This window comes from Helianthus annuus, chromosome 2 (genome assembly GCF_002127325.2).
Source record: "Helianthus annuus cultivar XRQ/B chromosome 2, HanXRQr2.0-SUNRISE, whole genome shotgun sequence".
NCBI classification, from domain to species: domain Eukaryota; kingdom Viridiplantae; phylum Streptophyta; class Magnoliopsida; order Asterales; family Asteraceae; genus Helianthus; species Helianthus annuus.
This window is the reverse complement of record NC_035434.2, coordinates 83,990,162-84,002,255: the sequence shown is the minus strand read 5'-3', so window position 1 is coordinate 84,002,255 and position 12,094 is coordinate 83,990,162.

Genomic DNA, 12,094 nt, shown 5'->3' with positions numbered 1-12,094 from the left:
TGTACGCATATGGTTATGTTTCCGATCGGTATTGGGTTATGTATGCTTCTGACTATGTTCAGTGTCCGATTCTGTTATGTATTAGTTATGTCTGTTTCGACTCAGTATCTATACCGGTTTGTATCAGTTTCATCTCTGTATCAGTCTTTATTTACATTTAGATCCGGTGTTATACGTTTAGTTTGTATCCGTCAGTACAGGTGTTCAGTATTTGATGTCTGTTCTATTCTTGCCGTTGGATTTGTCTTTATTTCGTGTCGATTCTCTCAATCGGTTTAAGTAATTTCGTAAGGATTACATTGTTCTACTTTTAAACTCAAGTTATCTAGATTATTTTGGTTATTAAATATGAATCTACAAAGCTATAAAAATAGTTATTTTAATTAAATAATAACTTATGGAATTTGATTAATTAAAAGATATTAATATGAATCTAAGCTTGTATTTAAAGATAATAGTTCGACAATTCTTTTCTTTTAAAGATCATGGGATTTTAAATAGTATTTAAAATGTTTTGGCTTAGCCATTTGTTTTGTTTATGTTTCCCATGTCGTTTTATGGAATGGTCGAAAGTGTTTCATTCGGAAATCCAGATTATTTAAATTATTCTATTTTTTTTGTAATATAACTTTTCAAAGTTAGAAAATTAGTTCTTTTTGTCCAATGATGATTTGCTATGAATATGATAACCTATTTTATTTTGATGAAGTTCAAACGTTCAATATAAGAAAATAGCTTTGCCACGTATCTTGTTTTAAAAATGATAGCATTATTAAACGTTGTTTAAACTATTCTATAGTTATTAGTTTTTTTTATTTGTTCAAACGTTTCATTTGCAAACGATAGGTTAGAAATTTTATTGTTGTATGAATACTAGATTATTTAAAGGATGTTTTAAAACAAGTCCGTTTATACAAGATAAAATGCTTTTGACATCACGGTCAACGATGTATCAGTTTCTAGTTTCTACATCGGTCTGTGTTGGGTTCGGTAGCAGTTATGTATACATCTACCTTTTGTTTCCGTATCAGTTTCCGTTAAAATTTCAGATCGGTTCGTGTATCAGTTTTTGCATCAGTCATGTGCCTCCATTTGTTTTCAGTAATCGTGTCAATGACCGTTTCAGTTCAGTCTCAGTTCAGTTCTGTTCTGTTCTGTTTTGTTTTGCTTCCGCTGATATGACTTTACTTGTACTGTTGATTTCTCCGTTGCTGAGCAATTTTTGGCTCAGCCGTATTTTCTTTTTGTGTTTTTTTTATTTGTTTTACAGGTATTACGGGATGATCTGGGATTTCAGTGAGGAGCGTTAGGAAGTTGCTGACCAAGATTATTTATTTCAATAATGTAATAAATGTAATTAGGATCTTTTATTTAATGTTATGGATTGGTTTTTAGTTTTGATATCTGTAAGAGTGACACGTCAGCCCTAGTGGGGTTGGGGTGTTACAATTATGGTATCAGAGCGAAGGCTCTTTCCTGTAGAAAACTTAAACCTAAAAACTAAACCTGTGAGTTAATGGGTAGACATTGGGGTTAGGATTTCGACTTCCGGTCAATTTTCGTACTCTTCAATATGTGGCATTCATTTGTCTGTTTGCGGCTTTTTGTCGCTATTTGCTACTCTATATTATGCATCTCGACTGTATCGAATATATTATTCTATCATCATTTCGGTTTCATTATGGAATTGATAACGTGACTCGGAACATGGTGGATGACACGATTGAGGGGAGTACGACATCGAATGAACTTGACTACGCACCACAAAAACCTTGCGGCAAGGCGTGCTTCAAGAAGTGTTTCACCTCAGTATACATCTCGCTGAATCGACGCATATGCTTTTGTTATCATCTAATTAATTTCTTAGAATTTTAACCATTGACCTTGGTTTGTTTATCGTCCTTTCATTTACTTCTTTACAGTTTAAATAGGTCATTGAGATGCATGAAGGGATTACCGTTAGGGCACATTTGTAAGATAATTGACAATTACGGTCATGAACGTAATCGTGAATTATAGGTACATATGTGCGCTCTTGGAATCCTATTATGTAGATTTATGTCTATTTGAATGTTTTATGATCCGTAGATTTCATCCTTCTTAAAGATCATTGCTCGTTGTTGGATGTTACACGTCTACATGCTTATGATGAGCATATCTGATTTTCGTATTGCTGATAAACTCTCTTTAGTTTCAACCATATAATATTACTGATCTTGACATACTGAGTATGTTTCGTGTTTGAAATTATGATGGCATCTAAAGTCTGTTTGGTATATGTTATATTTGAATTTGCTCGTAAATCATACTTAATAATTTCGATGCCGAACTTTAACTTAGAATTATAACACCCGAATATGTGTGTGTGTGTATATATATATGTTTATGTTTAATCATGAAGTAAGATAAATTAAAGTTCTAACTTTTTTCCGAAATTGATAATTTAAATATGGATTTACCAAATGGAATTTTGTTAATCAGATGTCAAAAGTTGACTTTTTTTTTTTGTTTTTGTTTGGAGAAAATAGATATTTAAAGCTTAGTTAGTATTTTGAGCCATGGAGACCTGGAACCCAAATTCAATTTGCTTATCATGACCGACCATAAATAAATAAATAAATAAATAAATAAATAAATAAACAATTAATTTTTTACTCTTTAATCTCTTCATAGCATTTTCTCTAAGTTTATTATTATTATATTTTTTATTTTCTTTCGAATTTTGAATTCCGTATATTGAACCAACCAACAGTTAAGAGATTATGGCTACCCTTTATTGTCGCTGACTCTAATAAAAAAAAAGAACCTTGGCTCCATTTGAAATAGCATTCTGTTCATCATCAGTACGTCTATTCCACTTGAATCTGGTCGATACCCTCCGTCCGTCGGAGATAAGCCACCTTAACCACCACCGTAAATACCCGTTTCCGTTGTGTGCTAAATCGCCGCAAACGCCACCACGACTAGCTGCTATTCAAACCGTTGATAGCTCCGTTACCACGCTACTTCGCCATGCTCACATCCGCACTTGTTAGCTTACTTCATCGCATCAGACCCGTTAACCGCGCTCCGTCCAGCCACCGTTAACGCGTTTTTTTCTTTCTTTTCACCTTGCTTGTATCACTCTTTGAATTGTTTCAGATTAGAACCCATCTCTGATTTGATTATAGATATACGACTTCCGCTTTCATCAATAACTTAATTGTTTCTCTGTTAAACCTACTTTATATAACCACAATTTGATTAGTATAGAAAATGTAAGTACCAAAATTTTGATACAATCACACATGTCCGTTCCTTTTGTTTCGCTTGACAATCATAAACTTATGTCCACGCATGATGTTAAATGTGGAAACCATCACCATACATAACCCAACTCTACTCTTAACCAAGATGAACGCATTATGTGCAAATATTTATGCCTCCCGTTAAAGTTCTTAAGGAAAGACCGTTCCGAGTGCGAAGCTGCTTAGGAAGAGGAATCCGTTTCCATTATCTTAATTTGTTTATATATTAGCACTTCGTATTTCAGTTTATATGCAGTTTATTGCGTATGAACTTTGATTTGTTTGGGTATCCTAGCTTTTCATGTCATCTAAGAAACTTCATACTTTAGTATGTTTCATACATGACGTTTAGCTTCTTTGCAATCCGTTATTATATGAATCTTCTCATTATCCGCACAACACAATTTCGGGGACGAAATTTTTTTAAGTGGGTAGAATTGTAACCTTCTGAAATTTAATAAAATAACAAAGTAAAAAAAAAAAAATCAGTTATTATTATTGTTATTATTAAACAAAACAACCTAATTAGTGTGATAAACAAATTAATTTTTTTAGGTTTATTGTGCATTAAATTAGTTCACATTGTTCAAATATTGTTTAGAAACATGTTCTTTCATATGTCGTTCTAGAATAATATATAATATTAATTGATAATTAATTGAGTTTAATGGCACATTCAAGAAGAAGAATTATTACCATAATAATATTCTTTAATTGCCGTAGACTTTTGTAAAGCCCTATGGTTTCGTTTAAGGTCCTATGATAAACCCTTTCCAAAATTTTAACAACCGGCCGAAGATTTGGGAATGTGATTATCATTGTCACCTAGCGCCTCCAATTTTAAACCCTACGACCTCTCATTCTTTCCCTTCACATATCTGTCGATGCATACAAGTCCTTGTACAACCGCACACAGCAGCGCCATCCTAACCACCCACCATCTCGAATGAGCTATGACCGCCAATCGCCACTCGCATTCCGTGAACCGCACCGTTCGGGTCAGCTCATAGCCTCAGTCAGTGTTATCACGTACACGAGTCCAACCCATATCGGAAACACATGCAGGTGTCACGAAAGCGTAAACTACTATTGTTGTAATACGCTTCGATTTGTATTATTGCGTTCGGATATTGAGGTACTAACTCCGAGCCTTACCTGTTTTCTTATGCTAAAAGTACTTAACATGGTTAATATTATATTCGGTTCCGGCGACTAGAACCAATCCATCCGCAAGATAACTAAGCAAAAATTTGTTACACAATATTGAATGATGGTTTTAATCCTTTCTTGTTCCACTAGTTAACTTGGACTATAAAACCAACAAAACTGTTGGTTCGAATAAATTATTTGCTACACTTTGGGATGCTTCTAAGTTTATCAAGATTAATTTTAACTGTATTAGTTGTTTCTAGAATAATATTATATAATTTATTTGTATGTGTAAGGTTCTATTTAACTACTATTTTATATGGCTAGTTAGGATCAGATTATTAAAAAAAATAAATAAATAACACTCATGTAGTGAAAATTAATTATTATCTATCATAAGTACATACACAAAAATGCAAAGGCAGCGAAGGAAGAGTAGTTGTGCTTCATAATCAATTGGTGGTTCATTAACTTGAGAGGTACATAACTTAGCAAACTAGTGACTTTGTTGGACCAGCTTAATATATACATATATATATATATATGTATATCACTTCATCTGATTAGAATATTAGCTATGGTAGAAAGATCTAAACATACTATGACGCACCTATTGAAATAACTAACTGAAAATCCCAAAAGTATCCGTCGCCGGAACCGCAGTTTGCAACGAATAATCATAGACCGAAAACTCATAAACCTGATTCAATAAACTTAAAGTGTAGGTACTAATATGGCTTGAGAACTACGTAACCTTGCTTACTTTTGCTTCTTGGTTAAGGTACGGATCCTGTTTTTCTTTCATCATAGTATACTGTTATTTTTCGTTACTCGTTGATACGGATTCCTTGGTCTTGCTATCCTAATATTTTCTATGTCCGTTACTTCGTAGTACGGATCTTTGTCCTTGTCTTGAAGTGTCATTTTCATGATTTGATACCTATATTCGTTTGATATGTGATACCTTATAGGAGTCGGTTTGTATTTCTTTGTTTGGTTGTCTATTAGTGTGTTGTAGCATGCCATACCTCAGACTTGTATCATGGTCGCATGTTCCTGTTAGTATTATTTTCAGTTGCCTGTGAACTATTTATAAGGCCTTAGTATTTGTACTCTGTCACCCAAGCATGTCTGGCTTGTCGTTTGGGCGTCAACGGCATGGCACTTATCGTGACAGTGCGTAATCAAGTTCACGGCGTCTCTAGCTTGTGCTTGTGTAGCACCTTGGCCACTAGAGGCGTATAGATCGATCTTAGCTCTGAGTCTGAGTTTGTTTGTCTGGAGATGGAATAATGGGTGAACGCCACACTCACCGTCTCATAGGTGCATGGACTAGCTAGCTGTGTACCAGTCTGTTCTGTTTATGGCTTTGGGTGCTTCCATGTTACACGACTTAGTTTGTTGATATATCTGTCGTGTAAGTTAGTATATGTGTCTGCATGTGAATATGTTCAGTATCTGTTCTGATATGTTTGATATGTTTTGTACGCATCTGATTATGCCTCCGATCATGTATGGGGTTATGCTTCCGATTATGTTCAGTATCTGTTCTGATATATGTACGCATATGGTTATGTTTCCGATTGGTATTGGGTTATGTATGCTTCTGACTATGTTCAGTGTCCGATTCTGTTATGTATTAGTTATGTCTGTTTCGACTCAGTATCTCTACCGGTTTGTATCAGTTTCATCTCTGTATCAGTCTTTATTTACATTTAGATCCGGTGTTATACGTTTAGTTTGTATCCGTCAGTACAGGTGTTCAGTATTTGATGTCTGTTCTATTCTTGCCGTTGGATTTGTCTTTATTTCGTGTCGATTCTCTCAATCGGTTTAAGTAATTTCGTAAGGATTACATTGTTCTACTTTTAAACTCAAGTTATCTAGATTATTTTGGTTATTAAATATGAATCTACAAAGCTATAAAAATAGTTATTTTAATTAAATAATAACTTATGGAATTTGATTAATTAAAAGATATTAATATGAATCTAAGCTTGTATTTAAAGATAATAGTTCGACAATTCTTTTCTTTTAAAGATCATGGGATTTTAAATAGTATTTAAAATGTTTTGGCTTAGCCATTTGTTTTGTTTATGTTTCCCATGTCGTTTTATGGAATGGTCGAAAGTGTTTCATTCGGAAATCCAGATTATTTAAATTATTCTATTTTTTTTGTAATATAACTTTTCAAAGTTAGAAAATTAGTTCTTTTTGTCCAATGATGATTTGCTATGAATATGATAACCTATTTTATTTTGATGAAGTTCAAACGTTCAATATAAGAAAATAGCTTTGCCACGTATCTTGTTTTAAAAATGATAGCATTATTAAACGTTGTTTAAACTATTCTATAGTTATTAGTTTTTTTTATTTGTTCAAACGTTTCATTTGCAAACGATAGGTTAGAAATTTTATTGTTGTATGAATACTAGATTATTTAAAGGATGTTTTAAAACAAGTCCGTTTATACAAGATAAAATGCTTTTGACATCACGGTCAACGATGTATCAGTTTCTAGTTTCTACATCGGTCTGTGTTGGGTTCGGTAGCAGTTATGTATACATCTACCTTTTGTTTCCGTATCAGTTTCCGTTAAAATTTCAGATCGGTTCGTGTATCAGTTTTTGCATCAGTCATGTGCCTCCATTTGTTTTCAGTAATCGTGTCAATGACCGTTTCAGTTCAGTCTCAGTTCAGTTCTGTTCTGTTCTGTTTTGTTTTGCTTCCGCTGATATGACTTTACTTGTACTGTTGATTTCTCCGTTGCTGAGCAATTTTTGGCTCAGCCGTATTTTCTTTTTGTGTTTTTTTATTTGTTTTACAGGTATTACGGGATGATCTGGGATTTCAGTGAGGAGCGTTAGGAAGTTGCTGACCAAGATTATTTATTTCAATAATGTAATAAATGTAATTAGGATCTTTTATTTAATGTTATGGATTGGTTTTTAGTTTTGATATCTGTAAGAGTGACACGTCAGCCCTAGTGGGGTTGGGGTGTTACATCCATTGTCAGAGACAAAATTTGGGGCTTTAAACAGATTGTTTGTTTGTTGTCTCTCAGCTGTCTGATATAAACTGCATTTTCAGTTGCCCCTGCTCCTTCTTTTATTTTTATTTTCAATCATCATGACGTGGCAGGGTAGGCCGCTCTTTTGAATATTTTCTTTTCAATTTTGAATTTCTTTTGTTTAAAAGAAAAACATGGTTGGCGATGACCTGGCAGAACAAGCAGTTGCGTGCGTAGAGAAATACTACTCAAATCATAAATGTATCATTTAATTTAGTTTGATTGTAATTAATGTGATTTTTTTTTAAATAGTAATTTTATGAATACGGTATTTGTTAAATGTAGACATTTATTTTTCTGTTTTTAAAATTTAAGGTTTTACCTTAGGGCTGTTTGTTTACCTCTTAATGAGTCTCTTAATGATTCAGACCTCTTACTGGTTTAGCACTTAATGGTTCAGACTGTTTGTTTCACAAGCAGATGTCTGAATGGTTTAGAAATTTGCCTCTGAATGGTTAAGATTTATACAGAGTCTGAATGGTTAAGACATCTAATCTGAATTGGTCAGACATTTGCCTCTGAACGGTTAAGCATTATACAGGCTCTTAATGGTTCAGACCTCTTACTAATTCAGCACTTAATGGTTCAGACCTCTTACTGGTTCAGCACTTAACCACAGTGTTACCAAACAGCCCCTTAGATGCTTCGTTTATTTTAGGTTGTGTCATGATATTGATTACGATCTATAAATTGTATTAAAACAAAACATCTTTTGCTACTTGGCATAAATTTAATCCACTAATTGCCACATGGCAACTTAATACTCCTTAATGGAAAAAAATGAGCGGTAAAACCCAAAACCCCTATGCCTATTTTGTGTTTGTTCACTCGCCCCTCAAGGGTGGAGATACAATAGGAAGTTTATTTGGCTAAGAAGGCTAGGAAGTGATCTTGACCATCCATTTACTTAATTAAAGGCTAAGATTAACTGATGGAAATTGAAGAGAAGAAAAGAGGCGCGTGAGTTTGTTTAGGGGTATTCTAGTCAATGCAAGACAATAGTTTCTCTCTCCTCCAATTCCCCCCCCCCCCCAATTTTTTAAACGTTAATAACTCTTTCATACGACATTAATTTTTTATAAAAATTGCACCAAAAAAACGAGCGTTTTTTATCTTTAAAACGAGTATACTATTGCTATATTTTCAAAAAAAAAAAAAAAAAATTAAAAACCCAGTTGCGTAAAATGCAATAGAAAAACCCCCAGTTACGTAAAACGCAATGAAAAAATGACATTTTTCTAAAACGCAATGCACCAAAAACACAAAGAAATGTCTTATTTCTAAAACGCAATAGCCTAAAAACTCAAAAGAAAATGTACTTTCTAAAACGCAATGGACTAAAAACACATAAAAATGTGTTTTAGGTCGCAATGCACCAAAAACACATACAAATGTCTTATTTCTAAAACGCAATGGCCAGAAAACACTTAAAATGTCTGTTTTCTAAAACGCAATGGACTGAAAACACATAAAAAAGTGTTTTACCTAAAACGCAATGCACCAAAAACACAAAAAAAATGTCTTATTTGTAAACGCAATTGCCAGAAAACACTTAAAAATGACTCATTCTAAAACGCAATTGCCTAAAAAACAAAAGAAAGTGTTCTCTGTAAAACGCAATGGACTGAAAACACCTAAAAAGGGTTTTACCTAAAACGCAATGCACCAAAAACACTTCAAGAATGTGTTTTTCTAAAACGCAATGGCCAGAAAACACATAAAAATGTTTTAGTTCTAAAACGCAATTGCCTAAAAACACTAAAGAAAGTGTTCTCTCTAAAACGCATTGAACCATGACAATAGTTTTGTCTGTGCTGTGAATTGTCTGTGCTGTGAACTGTCTGAAACAATGCAGTTTACGAATGCAGTTTCCAGAGGCAATTACAGAAAATTAATTTTGCATGCTATTGTCATGGTTCAATGCGTTATCTATAATCCTTGCTTACCAAGATCATGGTGTGTTCGACCAATGAAAGCTGATAATTTTTGCATGCTATTGTCAACCCTAGCCAGGGCTCTGCCCCTTGGACCCCGCCAGGGACTGCCGCCCCTGGGACCCTGCTACCAGGGGCGCTGCCCCCGGACCTCTGCCAAGATCATAAAACGCAATGACTAAATCAAAAACCCATATCGTAAAAATGAAATTAAAGAATTTCTCACATGGATCGAAGTGATTTCTTCAACAACTGACGAATTTCGAATGATTGAAACACTTATCAGCGCTCTAATCGAACGGATCGAGTGATTATCTTCAAAATCACCAGAAAAACGAGATTTTGTATGAAATTAAACTGGGTTTTCTTCAAAAAAGCTGAAAAACATGTTGATCGGGTGTTTGAATCATTGATTGGTGACGAAAATCGCACTATAATGTAGTGATTATTGAGATAGAAAGTGAAGAAATGGTTGAAGATGGTGGGTTTTGAAAATGGTGGGTTTTGAAAATGGTGGGTTTTGAAGTTACTAGGTTTTGAAAAGGAAGAAGAAGGGTTGGATTGACTAAAATACCTTTTTTCTTTATTTCAAATGTTGCCATATGTCCTAATCCTATTGTTTCCTACACTTTCTAGCCAAAATAAACTTCCTATTGGTCATTTCCCCGCCCCTCAATACACAACTTCTTTTCCTCTCACACCTTTCTTCTCCATCAAGCTATTTCACTCCATTTCTTATTCAGCCTTCTCTGTCTACACATCCTCTAAATCTCCACTTTAACAATTTTGCACAAATTAGCCCTAAAAGTTGGTCACTAACATCAACGATGACTGAGGCAGCGATTAGAACAAACCGCGTATGGCGCTCGTCAAAGACATGCCTCTCCTCCAAGAACCCTAGATCTCAGAAGTTATTAGCCTCCACTTCCCCTGTTAGGTAATCCTCTTCCTCATTCCTCTATGGCCGACCATTTCAAAAGAACCCTAGATCTCGAAATCCCTAACGTAGCGTTCGATCCCTTTTAACAATTCAAAATTGAAGCTCGCTTTCTTCGAACTGGACCGTGTGATTTTTCTGTAATCGGAGAGCAAGGAATCCTATGTTCCTAGCACTCGTTTGAATCCTAAATCGATTAGTCCTCACACTCTAATCCCTTCTCGAATTGTTTTTAAGTTATACAATTTGTATTTCTTGAAAATCTTGAATCATATGAAGGTTAAAGATTTAGAATATGTCGCATGGTACAAGTGTTCATGCATTGTGTACAACTGTTTTGATTGATCTGTTGCATATAAATGGATTTGATTATTGCTATCTTTTGATATTTAGGGACAAGTTAAACATGAGTTGGAGAGCTTAGTAAGGTATGATTCTTGGAAACATACACATCAGCTGCAGAGCTTACTTTATTGTTTATGTAGTGTAACTGGTGTAGAAAAGCATGTTAAAAAAGGAAGAGAAAGACAGTTGTTTTATATAATTTTCAACTTTTTATTGAAGGTATCAAGAGATAATTTTTGGTCTTTTATTAGAGATTTTATTTTAATAATTACTGGTTTTAGACCCTGTAGAAGGTGTTTTTAAGATTCCAAAGACATAACCATTTGTTGAAGAGGATATAGAAACTGAAAAATCATCTCCAAGTACCTTGCTTTCAAAATGATGTGATCGAGTATTTGAAGCTTTTGCAAAAAACTGTTGTTTGTGCTGGATAAGTCCTTTGAGTTCTATGATGCAAATATTGTAAGTCTATATCTTTTTTTTTTTCACTTTCAGCTACGTATTTATTGGTTCTTTGTATTTTTTCGGTTTCTGTTGTTAATGAATCTAATTATGTATGTGATTAACTGGAAGTTAAATATTGGTAGGGTTTGAGTTAGAAATTCAAGATTATATTGAGTTGTTATTGATGTTATTAGTCTCAATTGAAGTTCGTTGATTATATTGGGACGTGTAAGTCATTTATTTGAGTGATTGTTCTCTCAAGATAATCGTACGTCTCTTTTTAAATATTTATTTTTTAGTCTCACACCCTTTAACCGGTAATGCATAACCCTAATGAACCCATTCATTAGTGTCACACCCCAACCGATGGCGGAATCATCGGGGCGTGGCACTGAGCGAAACAGATTGTTCAGAAGTTTCCATAATACTTATTTATATAATCCAGTTAAAGATATGTCCCATACCGTATCCCGAATAAACAAACATGTCATTACAGATAATCATCCAAACAAGAAATTCCGTTCCGACAACTCAGATTCAAATATTATTACAACAATTGTTTAACTGCTTCTAGACCCCTATTCTGTTGACTTTCTGGCTGTAATGCCAGAGGACAAGATCTACAGACAACTATGCCTTAGACGCTTGTTCTTGGCAGACTACTATTTGTTGGGGGCTTCTAGAAACTTATTCAAGCCTCGCTTTCCTAGCAAATAAGCATCCTAATTACCTGCCACATACGTTAAAATAAAGTCAATACATAAAATGTAAAGGTGAGCACACAAGTTTGATAATAGCATATCGAGTTTGAATAGTTTACGAATAACCAGGCACGTACATAGAGGAAAACGATGCATGTTAATTATCGACATGGGACCATCGATACCAACGACTGCGGGTTGACCGTCCGAGACGGTTCGCAATAAAT